This window comes from Malus sylvestris, chromosome 6, assembly GCF_916048215.2.
Source record: "Malus sylvestris chromosome 6, drMalSylv7.2, whole genome shotgun sequence".
NCBI lineage: Eukaryota > Viridiplantae > Streptophyta > Magnoliopsida > Rosales > Rosaceae > Malus > Malus sylvestris.
Window position 1 is genome coordinate 8743772 of NC_062265.1, and position 17768 is coordinate 8761539.

A 17768-nucleotide genomic window follows, 5' to 3' on the forward strand; every position below is an offset into this window, starting at 1 on the left:
GCCACAAGCCGAGCCAACCAAGGCAACATAAGCTACAAGCAGAGCGGCCTCGCAACATGTGCTACTTCTAGTTGAGCATCATTTCAGATTGGGCATCGCCTCGTATCAAGCATTAGTTCTAGACGACATCTAGTTACTTCGGCCCACACATGGACTGAATTTCAAGTCTCCAGCCAAAATACTCTCTTGACTGAAGACTTGGGGGATTACTGTTTATACCATATTTAGGGCCTCGTATTTAGATCTCGTACAAATACTTAGGGGACTTAAATGTAATTATGGGATAAAGGAAGGGGCAAATATGTAATAAGTGAAGAGTCCTTATTCTATAAAAGGACCCTTTACCCTCACAATTAGGGGAGGCCATTTTCAGAGGCCAACTCTCAGGCCATCACTCCCCTCTCTCACCCTCATAAGCTCTCAGAAGCTTTCACCTTCTCCCTCTTCGACATCTCAGAGAAATACATAATTAGTGTGGACGTAGCCCAAACCTTAGGGTGAACCACGATACATCTTGTGTCAATTACATTTCATGCAGATTCACGGTCGGATTTACGTTGTACCAAGACCTCCAGTTTTGTGCATCAACAAATTCAACTAAAGACACAACTTGATACAATGAGAAAATTGAAACTTCTTGGCTCATTTTGAAAACCAACCTAAACCCAACAATGACAAAAGAAACCAAGCCCAACAAATATTTGCCAAAAGCCCAAACCAATAGCAACAAGAAGCACATCGATTCACTCTCTCATAGAGCTCGTGCTGCTAAAACCCTAAACCCTTTCAACTGCATTCATCCACCCGCAAACCCCTGCAATGGCTTCAGCCTGCTGGCAATTCGCCAACAGAGCTTCCTCATCATCCATCTGATCGGTCGTCAGGTCCGCCGTCCCAAAATCTTCCACTTCAGGCTTCCTTCTGTTAGACCACAAATCCTCTACTAAAAATCAACCTAAGCTCAAAGGAGCTATAGCCGTAATGCGAGAGAAGGGAGAAGAAGTTTAACAGGAATATTCTTTAATATTCAAATCTGATCTTTACATAATGAGTAGTGAGGGATATATACCCATTAGCTAGCAATCCAGTGTGGAAATGCCAACTGTACATCTCTAACAACTTATTTAATAAACTCCCTACAATACTTAACCCTTTAACAATCAAGTCTCAGATTCTAGATCATTACAATTCAGTCCCTATTCCCTTACAATTTACCCATTTACTATAGCTACTTATTATTCTTGTGATCGAAGTGATCACAGGCCTGCAATTCATAATAATACTCCTTCCTTGAGAAGACCTTGTCCACAAGGTTCAAAGGGGAAACTTGGGAAACATAGCCTGGAATTCATTGAAGTCTTCCTATGTAGCATTATCCTCCTTCTGATTTTGCCACTGCACCAAAACTTGTACACCTGCAGAGTTCCCCTTCTTGTAAATTCTTCTAGCCAATACTGCTTTTGGATCATTCTGAGCCCAGCCATTTTCCATCACTTGAGGCAGCACCAACTGAGCAATGTTATGATTTCCCAATTGTTTCTTAAGGCAGCTCACATGGAATATTGGATGTATCTTAGTACCTTCAGGAAGTTTAAGCTTATAAACTACTTCACCAATCTTCTCGAGTATCTCATATGGTCCATAGTACCTTGGCTGCAACTTATGGTAGCTGTGGGGGGCTAATGTCTGCAACTGGTATGGTATTAGCTTTAAGTAAACCCAATCACTAACAATCAATTGCCTCTATGTCATCTTCTTATCATTGTATTGTTTCATCCTATTTTGAGCTTTCTCCAAATTACCTTTCAACACATATAGGATCCTATCTCGTTCCAGCAACCTTTGCTCCACATTTTCAACTTTTGCAGTTCCCATCTCATAAGGTACCACATGGGGTGGGGGGTATCCATAGACTAACTCGAAGGGAGTGTACTTGGAGGAAGTGTGGTAAGAAGTGTTGAAGCGCCACTCGGCCTAAAAGAGCCATTGAACCCACTTTTGAGGTTGGCCACCCACGAAACATTTAAGATATGTTTCCAAACATCTAATCATCACCTCAGTTTGGCCACTACTTTGGGGGTGATAACCTGAGCTCATGCACTTTGAATTTTGCAACTTAAACAGCTCCTTCCAAAATGCACTGATGAAGATGGGGCCTCTATCACTAACAATAGAGCTAGGAATCCCATGTAACTTGAATATGTTATCCACAAACAACTGTGCTACTTCAGTGGCAGTGTAGGGATGTGACAATGGCACAAAATGGGCATACTTCGAAAGTCGATTAACCACCACTAGGATCACAGTTTTTCCCTTGCAACTGGGTAATCTCACTATGAAATCCATGCTAATGTCAGCCCACACCCTTTGAGGAATAGGTAACGGCTGCAACAATCCTGGAGGTGAAAGAGTTTCAAATTTGTTTTGTTGACAGGGTTGACATTCAGCAACAAACTTCTTGATGTCATTGTACATTCCTTGCTAATAGAAACTCCTTTTAATTCTATGGTAAGTTTTCAAGACGCCTTGATGCCCCGTTGCAGGAGTTGCATGATGCTCATCAATGATTTTAGCTCTCCACATCGATGTAGGACTTAGGACTACCCTTTGTTTGTAGCACAAAAATCCATTATCTATGGAGTACTTGCTTACTGTTAAACCTCAAGAAGCATCTTGGACAGTTTGCATTACTTCTCTTTTTTTTTTAGCAATCCACCCATCGATTTCATTACTCCTGCGAAGCTCATCCATCCATCCAAAATATGGATATGAGATAGCTGTGCATTCCATGCTCATATTCTCAACGTAAATAGGAGATTCATGTAATGGATATGTTCCTTAAACCCTAGAAAGTGCATCGGTAACTACATTATGAGAACTTTGTTTGTAGTGGATCTCATAGTCATATCCCAACAATTTGGACACCCACTTCTGTTGAAATGGGGTATTTGCCCTTTGGTTTAAGAAATATTTGAGACTATTGTGATCAGTCTTGATTACAAAGTGTCTTCCTTGTAGGTAGTTTTGCCACTTCTTCACAGCATGCACTATGGCAATCAACACCCTTTCATATGTAGAAAGAGCTTGGTTTCTGGGGCCTAAGGATTGGCAAGTGAAAGCTATAGGTCTCCCTGATTGATGTAGCACAACACCAATACCACATCCAGAAGCATCACATTCTAATTCAAAGGTCTTAAAGAAATCTAGAAAGGCAAGAACCTGTGGTGAAACCATGATTGACTTGAGCTGCTCAAAAGCTAATGTAGCCTCGGAATCCCATTGAAACCCATCTTTCCTTGTGAGTTTGTACAAGGGTTGACATATATTCCCATAGCTTGGCACAAATTTCCTATAATAGCCTGTGAACCCCAAAAAACCCCTTAGCTCTTTCACATTCTTAGGTACATGCCAGACTTGTATAGTTTACAATTTGGAAGGGTCAGCAGCTACACCTTCATGAGATACGATGTGTCTCAAATACTCCACAAAAGCTTGTCCAAATGAGCATTTAGTTTTCTTGAGATAGAGATGGTTGTCTCTGAGGATTCCCAAGACAAGCTGCAAATGCATCAAGTGATCTGCCCAAGTCTTACTATAGATGAGAATATCATCAAAGAAGATTGACACAAATTGTCAGAGATATGGCTTGAACAAATCATTCATAAGACTCTGGAAAGTGGCTGGTGTATTGGTGAGGCTAAAAGGCATCACAAGGAACTCATAATGGCCTTCATGAGTTCGAAAGGCTATTTTTTCCACATCTGTAGGGTTCATTAAAATCTGGTGGTAACTAGAGCGTAGATCCAACTTGGAAAAGTACCTTGCTCCATACAATTCATCCAAAAGGTCATCTATTAAAGGAATGAGATACTTATCCTTGAAAGTGAGTGAGTTAAGCTCCCTGTAATCTATGCACATTCTCCACATGCCATCCTTCTTCTTTACCAACAAGACAGGAAATGAGAAGGGACTATGGCTCTTTCGAATGAATTCGGCATCAAGCAATTCCTAAACAGCCTTTTTAATTTTAGTTTTCTACAGTGGACCATAATGATATGGCCTAATATTGGGTGGTTTAGCTTCCTGCACTAATGGAATGTGATGATTATGTGTCCTGTGGGGTGGTAGCTTAGTAGGTCGAAAAAAAACCTCTTCAAAGTCTTCTAACAACTTTTGTAGGTCATGAAGCTGTTCTCCACTTAAGTCACAAGCTGCAACCTTCCCATTCTTTATAGAATAAAGAAACAGGCCTAAATTGGAGTTAATGATCTCCTTGTCTAAGTATTGTAATGACACTTCTAAAATAGTATGTGCAGGAGGGACTTTGTGAGTTAATCTGTAAGTGTGATTGTCCCAAGTGAATTCTATGGTGAGTAGTTGGAAATCCCACAACACAAGACTCACTGTGGATAACCATTGTACTCCCAATACCACATCACAACCTCCAAGTGGTAATGAGAACAGATCCACTGTGTAATTATACCCTCCCAAAGTAAGACTAGCATATGGACAACAACCAAAACTTCGAACCATTCCTCCATCTGCAATCATCACTTTAAAACACTTAGTAGGGAAGGTCTGATAATCCCATTGTTTGAGCAGCTTAGAGTCAATAAAATTGTGTGTGCTACCCAAGTCCAAGAGGATTGTAACATACTAGCCATTAAGCTGCCCTTCAATTTTCATAGTTTTGGAAGTCTGTCCCCCATTGGTGCCATAGAAGGCACAAGCATTGAGCTCCATATTGTGTAATTCAGGAGGCACCTCACAAGCCTCAACCACTACTTCCTTTGAATCCAGTACATCCAACATAAGAAGTTGTTTCAACCCGCATTTATGTCCGTTTGTCCACTTATCAGTACAAAACCAGCATTCACCTTTTTTCACGTTTCCTTTGAATCTCTACCGGAGTGAGTTTCTTAATGGCTAAATTACCCGGGCAAGGTACAGTGTGAGATGCAGGAGTAACCACAAGGGTGTGAGATTTAGCTGGAAGAGAAGACTTAACCGGTGTAGATTTAAACTCAGAAAGTTTTTCATCCAATTGCATTGCAATTGCAATGGCATCATGCACAGTGACAGACCTCAAAAGCTTAACATCATATTTTAATTCCTTCTTCAATCCTCCTATGAAACAGCTTTTAAAATTTCACAAGAGCGATTAGCCAAACGGCGAAATTCAAGTACATACTCATGGAGGGTACCGGTTTGTCGAAGTTTGAAAAGAGCCTCAGCACTATCGTTAAACTCTAAGGGTCCGAACTCACAACACAGAGCCTGGGAGAATTCAAGCCAGTTTGGTGTAGCATGAAGGCAGTCCATCCACTTGAACCATTACAGCACTTCCCCCTCCAAATAAAAAGAAGCGGTTAACACTCGCTGAGGATCAGAGATATTGTAGAAACTGAAGAACTGTTCTGCCTTGTAAATCCAAGCTAAGGGGTCATCACCCTTAGTGAATCGAGGAAAATCTATACGCTGCTGCTAAGGAAGATGAGGATTTAGACCACCGCTAGCCCAGATCTGAGGTCAATGGGGATGAAGCGGATCAGAATCGGGGGAAGGGGCCGTTCAACGATAGGGGAAGCGGAACGGCCCGTACCGCTGCTCGAAAACTACAGCTCACGGTGAAACTGCTCAAAGTACACCGAAAGGTGGGCTTGGAGGTGGCTGGGAAGCTTAGCATCGAACGCAGTGTTCACCGCCTCAGTGATCAGAGCGGGAAGGGAAGCTTCCAGAGCTGAAAAACGAGCATCCATGGAGGTTTGGCGAGTATGTGGTTTGTGGCGGGGCATACACCGTAAGGAAAACCAGGAACGGATGGGTGATACCAACGTTAGACCACAAATCCTGTACTGGAAATCAACCTAAGCTCAAAGGAGCTATGGCGGTAATGCGAGAGAAAGGAGAAGAAGTTTAACAGGAATGTTCTTTAATATTCAAATCTGGTCCTTACACAATGAGTAGTGAGGCATATATACCCACTAGCAAGCAATCCAGTGTGGAAATGCCAACTGTACATCTCTAACAACTTATTAATAAACCCCCTACAATACTTAACCCTTTAACAATCAAGTCTCAGATTCTAGATCATTACAATTCAGTCCCTATTTCCTTACAATTCACCCATTTACTATAGCTACTTATTATTCTTGTGATCGAAGTGATCACAGGCCTGCAATTCATAACACCCTCTCCCCATCACGTCCTCCCCTCTTCGCCGTTTCTCGCTCTCTAGGTCTGTGTTATGTGTGCCCATTTTTTTTTATTTGTTTACGTTTTGAATTCTGAGTTTTGAACTTCTGGGTTTGGATTGTTGTTGTGCTTTTTTTTTATTTGGGGCAGGCCTCCGGGTGCGTTGGGATGCATTCAGTCACTACTATCACTCCACAGCGCGATGGCGGCGGCGAGGCTGACGTCATCACTGAGCACTACATCGAGGAGTTGCCGAGCGCTCTCATAGGGTACTCTCTGCCGCACCCCTCCCGGCCTCTAATAAAACATTTTGCTTTCTTTTCTAACTGTGAGTCACTTTTTCTTTTATTACCATTGTATTAATAATTGTAATTCTTCTTCATTTTCATGTTTGCTCACTTGGGTTCTCATCAAAATTTGAGCTTTGCATTGTTGATTCTTTTTTTTTTGAATCTAGTGTCTCCGGGTCTTTGACCCGACTACTCACTAGGCCACCCGTCTGACCCCACAACATTTGGTAGGCAAGAAACTCTAGCAATTGCTAGGTGGGTACCCTGAGAGGTGTCGAACCCCAGACCTCTTGGTAACAAACCAAGGGCCTGACCATTAGACTAAACACTCTTAGGTGCATTGTTGTTTCTTATGAGTGATGCATTTGAACAGATTTGATTGATTAGTAACTCCCCTTTTGTTGCATTTTGTTGTGCGGTGGAACCCGGATAGGAAATTAACTTATAGAAGGTCCCTTGTACACTTTGGAGATGAATATGGACTAGAATAGGAGTTACACAATTTTGGGTACCCGAAACTGGGTTGTTGTGTCTTTGAAACTATGAGCACTCTCTATGTAAGATTGGCTCACCGGGTTTCCTTTAGAGCTTGTTGGGGGTGTCCTGGCTATTCAAAGAGGTTGTAGTTTTGGTAATTATAAAATTTAAGGAAATGAAAGTGAGGGTGGATGTGCTTTTGATAGGGTGTGTTATCTGACTGGAATATTTGGTTCCTGCAGGCACATAATGTCCATTATGCTTGAACCTGCTAGTTAAGGCCTGCTGCGTCATTACCAAGTATTAAACTATGAATTTCCCTAAAAAACCCTAAAAATGCTTAACTATGTTAGTTTGGAGGCTTCTATTTCGTCCATCCCTTGATTTCGTCAGTTTTGATGAGTGTACCGGCAATTATCGTTGCGTTATGTGCATGCACAATCTGGTTTGATCTTTTTAGTTTCATAAATTGCAGATTAGGAGTGTCTAACGATTAATATAGGATGCTATTACGATGTAATGTTTTCCATTAGGCTGTACTGCACTTAATTTATCATACTCTGGCCATATTATGACGATATCTGTAGAGTTTGCAAGTGAGCAAGTTGAGTTAATCCATTGTCCATTGTCTTGAAAACTGTAACCAATCGGTGTAAGTGTAATGCCAATATGGAAAGAAGAAGTGATTTTATGGAGATAAAAGAAAACTTAGAGTACAAACACTATGCCATTAGGTTGTTGAACTTATATCGTATACCATGTCTTAATAAATAAGCATGTTTTGATAACATAGCTGCTTCTTGTCCCAGATGGAATTGATGATACGTGAGACATGTATGCAGTATATGGAGGTGGGCCCTGCCGTTTATGCTCATTGTGTCTGACTTAAAACATTAACTAGATATACGGACATGTTGATCAGTGGTTATTGGACAATTTTCCTAGCCATATGTATTATGACAAGAAGTTTTAGTGGATGCTGCAATTGAGTTTACTTTTGCTGTAGAACATCTTTGAAACGCCCACATGATCACATTTCTTTAACGTTTTTGTGGGGTCGTTCTGAACTGATTGGGTTCTTTAATTAAAGAAATTTGGAATGCAACAATCTCTGCATTATTCTCCTCTTATAGAGGGTTTCAGTTTGTGTTCCTAATTTGAGCATTTGTATTGTTTGATGATCCAGAGCTTGGTCTGTCAGTTCCGAGGTGATTCGTAGCAGAAGCTCTCTTCGTTACAAGAAGTTACCCTTCACAAGAATGGATACGCAAACATTTTGTAGTTTTATTTATTCAAAACCCTTACTGAAGTTAAAATTGATTCGTCCTACAAGATAGGATGCTACAGCTTGGTACATAATAGTCCAATTGGCTCGTTCAATACTATGTATTTATGAATCTTTCATTTCGAATGTAAGTCCATGTCTTTACAGAAAGTACTCGCCTTCCTTCTCAAGTAAAGTTTATCATGCTTGATGTCCTTGATGCCCATTCCGTAGATATTTGAAGCAAAATTCATGCAATCTAAGGTTGCATTTGTGATTATTCGGGACATTTACTGTTTTGGTTGTGTCATTTTTCTAGAGGCAAATTTCACAACGAAGCTGTGGCCTCTCGTTGTCACTCACAATTTTTCAGAGTTTAGATTTGTTCAATTGGGTTGTGTAGTCGGAGTTTTGTCTTGAAATTTCTTTTTTCTTAAAACAAACAAAAAAGAAGAGTCAAATCCTAATGTAGCAAAACTAGATACAGAGAAAGATATAGCTATGAAGCTCATTTGGAAGTGCTTTTCAATTAACTGAAAGCACTCTTGATTAAAGTGTTTTTGAAACTAATTAGTAAAAATGCAAGTGAATTTCAAAAGAACGCTTTAACCGCTTCTTGCAAGAAGCACATAACTAATGCTTCTTCCAAATGCACTTCAAGTGCCTTTCAAACCAAAAACACTTCCACCAAAATCACTTTTAGTTATTTTAAAAGTACTTCCAACCAACATACGTATTGCTTAACAAACAAACCAATGCAACATTTATAAGCGAGAAAAAGTTGTGCTAATTTAGTAAGCTACAAAAAGAACAAAGAAACAGATTTGTGCCGTGAAAACAAGATCGTAATCCGAATATATAGTGTGAACATATAAGAATTTGTAAAGTGTGAATGTTAAGAGTGGAATCTCACATCGAGGAAATGAGAGGTCTTGCATGTGCTTATAAGTAATTAGACTACTTCCCGAATTGCCAATTAGTTTTATGGTAAAACTCCAACTTTTTTCAATGACGAAAAAAACATTAGTCCTTTTAACAGTTGTTCACCTTGCGTATGTTAAATAACTTACTATTTGTTGCTTGATTTTCTTGTTGTTCCTTTTGTTTCAGCATACTCGCATCTTTCTGTAGTGACCTACAGATGGCAGAATTGCTGCTGATTCAAAGCTGAGGGTGGATTGTTCAAGACCGAATTCGCTATACAAAAACATACAATACCAGTACAATATATAATATGCGCAGCTAATGTTGTACCATTCGTTAATGTTATTTTGTCAACATATGTGGTGTTTTTATGTTAACTTACTCTTCGACCAACTTTTTAAACTTAAGGTATCATCATAACAAATTAAATTTTGAGAAACTCTAAACCTTAAACCCTAGTCACCTTATAAAAATTAGTATCTCAATTATTTATTTCTATCTTTTGCTATTGCTTAATCATCATCAATGATTGTCAACAGTGAAAAAAATTTATAAGTATCAATTCAAATGAAGCACTAATGCTTTGACAAGAAACTGCCAATAGCTAATGCAGTGTAAAAATAAAAATAAGAGAAAATTGTAGCAAAGGTCCTTTAATTCTAAAGGAAAACTAATGAAAATGGCTTGAAAACTTTGAGTTTTAATGATAATGACAAAATAAAGGGTAAAGTGAATAGTACCAAGATTGACTTTTTAGTGTAAAAATGTGGTTTTTCGTTAAAATGAACATTACCGTGGGCTTTTCGTTAAAACTCCCTAATTCTAACCCAATTAGAGCAATAATTCTTCAACTAAAAATTCATGGCCAGTAGTCTTTTAACTCATCAAAATATGCGGCTATGGTTCTTTTCGTTAACTCCATCAGAATTTCATCAAGATGACTCATGTTGCAAGGATCATTGCTACAATTGGGTTGCAGTTGAGAGACCATTGCTCCAATTTGGTTAAAGTTGAGGGACCATTTCTCTAATTAGGTTAAAGTTGGGGGACTATCGTTACAATTTTTTTTTTCATTTGGTTTTCTATATTTTCCCCTTGATTCAGCCTTACGTGCGTGACACATGAATTATTTTGACAGAAGTTTTAACAGAGTTGACAGAAAAGACCATAGCTACATGTATGTTGACATGAGTTAAGGGATCAATGATCATTAATTTTTAGTTAAAGAACCTTTGCTCTAATTGAGTTAAAATTAAGGAACCATTACTATAATTTCCTTTACAAACAATAATAATGAACGCTAATGTCAGTTTCATTCTCATGAATGAGAAGTTTTTCAACCAAAAGGAAAACAATTTGTTTGTTGATCAACCATCAATTTATGTTTTCGATACAATTTACTGCAAGCAACTCACTTTGTATATTTGACCTGGGAGCTGCTACAGTTCGAATTTGCTTCTAGGATTGCTACTTATGTTGGAGACAATTTTATCCTGAGTAGCATAGCAAATGGAGTTTGCTACCACCTTTGCTACGTCCATTGGAAAATCTCTTTGGACATATTGATTGTTTTTTTGCACAAGATCTCAGCTCCATTTGAAGTTATGAAACCAAGTTATTATTTATATAAATCTTTACTTGGATATATAATTAATATTAATCTCATGCAAAAAGTAAATTGGAATTTTTGAGTTTGACAAAAAAATTTAAAAATGCATCTAGATTATATAAGTGCTTTTAGGAACAACACTTTCTACCGAGAAGTTTTCCTTACTCGGAAAATTAAGGGAACACTACCCAACCTACATGCTCCACTCAGAAAGCTTCAACATACAAGCTTCAACAAAAGAAAATTCAAAGAACTTAGCGAAGAAGGCTTTGGTGTATCTAACACAATACGTTGAAATGAAGGAAAGCTTATTTATTGATATCCCCGATAAGCTACAAATATGTACATATACATGAGTCAAAATAAACACACAAGAGGGAGCCTTCACACAGGTTGCTTAGGAGAAGTCTCAGCAGTCGGTAGAGCCCCAGAAAGAGAAGGCACCGGAGGGGGATCATTTGGAGCCTCAGTACTGGACAGAACCCTAGAAGGAGGAGGCATCAGAGGTTGATCATTTGGAGCTTCATTACGCGGTACAGCCCCAGAAGACGAAGGCAATAAATGCCTTTGGAACAAACCCACAAATCTCTGATGATCAAGTAAAACCTGACCATCAGTTTCCTTCATCTGGTCAAGCTTCCTCTTCATGTTTGTAGCATAGTCATGTGCGAGCCGGTGCAACTGTTTATTCTCATGCTTGAGCCCTCTAATCTCCTGTTTGAGACTCATCACTTCAGCCGCCAATGATTCAACTTGGCGGGTTCGAGCAAATAGGCGTTGGGCCATATTAGACACAGAACCTGCACACTGAACACTGAGAGCCAGCGAATCCTTAACAGCCAACTCATCAGACCGTTTGGAAAGTAGTCTGTTATCTTTGGGAGTGAGAAGGTTCCTGGCCACCACCGCAGCGGTCATATCATTCTTCATCACGGAATCCCCAACGGTAAGAGGACCAGTAGGGGAGACGAAGGATGGGCGCCATATGTTGTCTGGAGAAGGCGGGGCTGCCTCTTCAACAAGGTTCAAGTCAAAACGACGGTCGGAGGGGCCAGACATTTTCAAAGGTGTTGAAGAGAGAAGAGGTCGGACAAATCAAGATCTTAGAAGTGCAAGAATGAAGCTTCTACTGGTGGAGATTCAAGTGTGCTTTGGAACTTAATGCCAGCCCCTATAAAAATCTGCACTCGACGGAGCTTCAGAAATCGAAGAGGCGCCTGCTCAGAAATCGAAGAGGCGTTTGCTTTCTCAAAAGCTGGGCTGCTTAGAGATCACGAGGGTTGATCTCAGATATCGAAGAGGCGTTTGCTTTCTCAAAAGTTGGTCTGCTCAAAGACCTCGAAGGCTGATCTCAGAAATCGAAGAGGCGCTCGCTTTCTCAAAAGCTGGGCTCCTCAGAGACCACGAGGGCTGATCTCAGAAATCGAAGAGGCACCTACTTTTCCAGCCTTGTCAGCACCTGTCACACGCACACTCAGCTTTGCGGAAATTATGGACATTCTGTCGAAGACTTCTGGGAAAGTAGAAAACACATGAATCTTACTGTTCAATCACCCACTTCCCACACGCAACAATAGCTCATGGGTACCACATAAAACTTTGCCAAAGTTCTCTGCCAAAGTTGAGCACGTGAAGCTTGCAGCTCCCACTACATCGCTCTGACCAAGAAGGGTAAAAGAATAGCAAAGAAACAGCACTAACAAAGTTTAGACCCATAAATTTTGAAGGTCTAGCTACCATATTATTACCCACAAGGGTAAAGGAACAGTACCACTGCTGGATAATTGGAAAGTCCCTGTGTGTCAACCTCTGTGCTTTGTGGCAAGGTAGACTAGCAAACATGCCCAACCTTTACTCATATTCGAGAAAACACTCCCAATAGGATTGCTTGCTCCAAAATCGAAGAGGCACCGTCCTCCTAATCTCGAGAGCCAGACTCCCAACATGACTACTTTCTTAAAAATCGAAGAGAGGGTAAAGGAACAGTACCATTGCTGGATAATTGGAAAGTCTCTGTGTGTCAACCTCTGTGCTTCGTGGCAAGGTAGACTAGCAAACATGCCCAACCTTTACTCACATTCGAGAAAACACTCTCAACAAGATTGCTTGCTCCAAAATCGAAGAGGCACCGCCCTCCGAATCTCGAGAGCCAGACTCCCAACATGATTACTTTCTCAAAAATCGAAGAGACACTGCTCCCCGAATCTTCGAGAGCCAGACCCCCAGCATGATTGCTTTCTCAAAAATCGATGAGGCATCGTTCTCCGAATCAATCGAAGAGGCGCTCGCTTTCTCAAAAGCTGGGCTGCTCAGAGACCACGAGGGCCGATCTCAGAAATCGAAGCGGCACCTACTTTTCTAACCTTGTCAGCACCTGTCACACGCACACTCAGCTTTGCAGAAATTATGGGCATTCTGTCGAAGACTTCTGGTGAAGTAGAAAGCACATGAATCTTACTGTTCAATCACCCACTTCCCACACGCAACAATAGCTCATGGGTACCATAGATAACTTTGCCAAAGTTCTCTGCCAAAGTTAAGCACGTGAAGCTTGCAGCTCCCACTACATCGCTCTGACCAAGAAAGGTAAAAGAATAGCAAAGAAACAACACTAACAAAGTTTAGACACATAAATTTTGAAGGTCTAGCTACCATATTATTACCCACAAGGGTAAAGGAACAGTACCACTGCTGGATAATTGGAAAGTCCCTGTTTGTCAACCTCTGTGCTTCGTGGCAAGGTAGACTAGCAAACATGCCCAACCTTTACTCACATTCGAGAAAACACTCCCAACAAGATTGCTTGCTCCAAAATCGAAGAGGCACCATCCTCCGAATCTCGAGAGCCAGACTCCCAACATGACTACTTTCTCAAAATCGAAGAGAGGGTAAAGGAACAGTACCATTGCTGGATAATTGGAAAGTCCCTGTGTGTCAACCTTTGTGCTTCGTGGCAAGGTAGACTAGCAAACATGCCTAACCTTTACTCACATTCGAGACAACACTCCCAACAAGATTGCTTGCTCCAAAATCGAAGAGGCACCGCCCTCCGAATCTCGAGAGCCAGACTCCCAACATGATTACTTCCTCAAAAATCGAAGACACTGCTCTCCGAATCTCGAGAGCCAGACCCCCAGCATGATTGCTTTCTCAAAAATCGAAGAGGCATCGTTCTCCGAATCTCGAGAGCCAGATACCACAGACCACTTTTTCAAAGTGCTCTGACAGAGTTAAAACATGTGAAACTGGCAGCTCCCACTACCATGCTATGACCAAGCAGGGTAAAGGAATAGCATTACTACTTGTTAGGGAGACTCCTATATATGTCGACCTCCATCCCCAACGGACAGGCAGACCTGCAAAAATGCTCAACCCTTCATCATATCTGAGAGGGCACTCCCAACGAAGCCTTTCGAAATATTCAGCTTTCTTTCCCCCCGATAATACCTCTGCAAACAAGCTATACTAGAGCAAGAATATCTCATATCATCAGGGTTAAAAGCAAGAGTATCCCATATCATGCTTTTTCCCTGTCTTTTCCTTTGACCTTGTTTTTACCTGCAAGACAAGGAGAAAGAGAGCAATCAGTCAACACTTGGAATCAAGCTTCCAGCCAGGAACTGACTGCCTGGAACCCCTTACCTGATTACTTACCTGGCATTGCTCTCGAGTACTCATCTTCAACATCTTATGTTTCCAGGGAAGATTCCGCATCTGCTTGAGGAACAGATAGGGCAAGTGCGAAGGATACAAGGAAGCATGTGGAGACAAGCGTAACAGCACACGTGCCGATACATCCATTACTCTGTCAAAAGCAAAAGTATCCCATATCAGCAGGGTGGAACGTACTCTAGATTTGATGGACTTGTTTTGACCCTCAAATTCTTCAGCCGGCCTTATACTCTGGAGGAAACCAGAAAACCCTCCAGCTCAGTTCAAGAATAAGCCTGTGGAAAGTTACTTCTTCAAAAGCAAAAGTATCTCATATCATCTCTTCTCATTTTTCTTCTCTTTATCCTTCATGCTGCTGCAAGATGGGGAGAAGGTGAACAATCAGTCGGAGCTCTGATTGCTTACCTTGTCTGTCACCTCTTTCAGCAGACCCCCTAGCTCGGCGACTTGGAGGACTCCTACTACATGGTTTGTATCGCGCTTGACCAAGCCTGAAACTACAAGTAAGCTTCAAGTGAAATTGATACATTACCTTGTGCATCTCCACCAGTTAAAGATACCACCCCTGGATGGAGGAAGAGTACTCCCAGAGAAGATGCCACATCTACCTATGAGACAGATAAGGCAAGTCAAGACGACACCACACTCCGATACTTAGAAGTACTCCGATACTTAGAAGTTTCGTGATTACGAGATCATTCTCTCACAATATTTCCTAATGTCATTTGTACTAAATCATTCACTTGTACTCACTAAAGGAGAGCTTGAACCTATGTACTTGTGTAAACCCTTCACAATTAATGAGAACTCTTCTATTCCGTGGACGTAGCCAATCTAGGTGAACCACGTACATCTTGTGTTTGCTTTCCTATCTCTATCCATTTATATACTTATCCACACTAATGACCGGAGCAATCTAGCGAAGATCACAAAAAGCGACCGTTTTCGCTACCTAGGATCTATCTTGCAAGAGAACGGAGAATTAGATGGAGATCTCAACCATAGAATACGAGCTGGATGGATGAAGTGTAAGAATGCATCCGGCGTGTTGTGAGACCGTCGTAGGCCACTGAAGCTCAAGGGAAAATTTTATAGGACGGCAATAAGGCCAGCGATGTTGTATGGCACAGAATGTTGGGCGGTGAAGCATCAACACGTACACAAAATGGGTGTAGCGGAGATGAGGATGCTTCGTGGGTTGTGTGGGCACACGAGAAAGGATAAGATTGGGAATGAGGATATCCGAGGTAAAGTAGGAGTAGCCGAAATTGTAGGAAAGATGAGAGAAAATCGGCTCCGGTGATTTGGACATGTGCAAAGAAGGCCGAATGACGCTCCGGTTCGAAGATGTGACTACGGGACAGAGGTTCAGGGCCGAAGGGGTAGAGGAAGACCTAGGAAAACTTTGGAAGAGACTCTAAGAAAAGACTTAGAGTACTTGGATCTAACGGAGGACATGACACAAAACCGAGCGCAATGGCATTCTAGGATTCATATAGCCGACCCCACTTAGTGGGAAAAGGCTTTGTTGTTGTTGTTGTAAACAGTAGATTTTGTTAGATTAGATGTTAAATTAGCAACCGATGAGATTCGAAACCCTAAAATAAATAGGTGTATTAAAGACATAATGAAACCACCAAGTAATTGTAAATCATAAATATGTGAGTGATTCTTCCATTTTGGTTTCAAGATGATTTTATGCGGATCATTTACCTTTACATTCACATTCGGATATGTCCTTTACCTGTGATGTTATTGAGGATATCGTCTACCTCATCACGAAGAGGCAAGAAAGATAAGTAGTTGACAGAATTGAGACGTTTGTCGTCATAGAAGCCCTATGGCAACAAAACTCTACCAAGCACAACCCAAGTCGACAAAGTCATATCGTTGTATAAGGACTTTGGCATGGCTCATACTATGCCGGGAAAGAGTTTGGTTCAAACGAAATGATTTGTCGCCAAAGAGGTTAGTTTTTGTTTTCAGTATACAATACAATTTAAAGTCTTGATTTCTATCAACTTGATTAGGTTATAAACTGGCGGTCTCACGTTCATACCAAAAATGGCGAGCTCAATGCCTAATAATGATAATTGGTTCATTGTTTACTTAACTCAAATCCCCAAGCCTCAAATATAGTTGTATTAAAAAAAAAAGTAGCACTACCAACATTTACATAAACAAAATACAATTATATACAACTCAATCATCCTTTTGTACTAATTGTTCAATACACAGAAAAACCAAAAAAAATTGGAACCTATAGCATTCTTTGGACTAAATATCCCTTCATTCTTGCAGCCATCAAGAATATTATAAAACATTTGAAGTTAATTCCAATGGCAATTTATATAGATATCACTTTGTTAAAAGAAAATAAAAAAATCCGCTGCTACTATAGTCTAGTGCCCTTTTTTTTTTATTTGTAAAATGAGAGGTCTTGAATTTATCCTCCAATATTATGGTTGTCCTATTGTGTAGTTTAACCTATTTTAACAGATAAAATGTTATACCAAAGTCATGTACTTCATAATTCCACATTCTCACCTTTGAGTGAATTTATTTGAAAAATGCTATGGACACTACATTTGTTACACTATATTGTATCGCCTCACTAATAAAAGTAGAATTTACTTATATTGGTGAACCATATCTTTATTAAAGAAGTGGTAAAATATGTTCTACCATCTCCATTGTACCATATTGTCAAAAGGTGGTTTATTTTTTAACACTTCCTTTTGTCTAGCCGCACAAAATCCTTGTGGAGTGTAGATTAAGGTATCGAATCAAGCGCTGATCGACCACCAAGTCCTTCATTTTCAGAGTGAGAATTTAGCGAGTCAAATCTAATATTTTAAAAAAGAATAAGAAGCAACAATCTGGGCACGTAACTAAACCTATCAAATAAAGGAGATGAAAACAAGAGAGATTTCGAAAAGGGGAAGCACTTAACCTTTTATTGGATAATACTTGCATCCCCTAATGTGGGGATGCATGTATCCCCTTATTTGCAAATAATGTATCTTGATCGAATAAATTCAACAATTGAAACCGTTCAATTGATTAATTTTCATTTGAAGATCACTCTCGGAAAAAATCATTCAAATTGAGGATCGTTTAATCATCCAAACGTATCAAACAAATGGACGGTTTATCATGAACATATTACTTGGTATCTACACCGTTGATTTGATTTAAATATTTGAATAACTAAATGATCTCAATTGAAATGATTTTTTGTAGGGTGATTTTCAAATGAAGTTTAAAAAATTAAATAGTTTCAATTATGAAATTTGTACTGTGAAAGGCATTATTCACAAGAGGGAATGAACTCATT

The 17768-nt window shown here is 40.2% G+C and overlaps 1 pseudogene; it reads left to right on the top strand.

Moving 5' to 3' along the window:
- The first annotated feature begins 819 nt into the window (after positions 1–819).
- On the top strand, positions 820–8441 carry LOC126625428 (uncharacterized; annotated as a pseudogene).
- The last annotated feature ends 9327 nt before the right edge of the window (positions 8442–17768 follow it).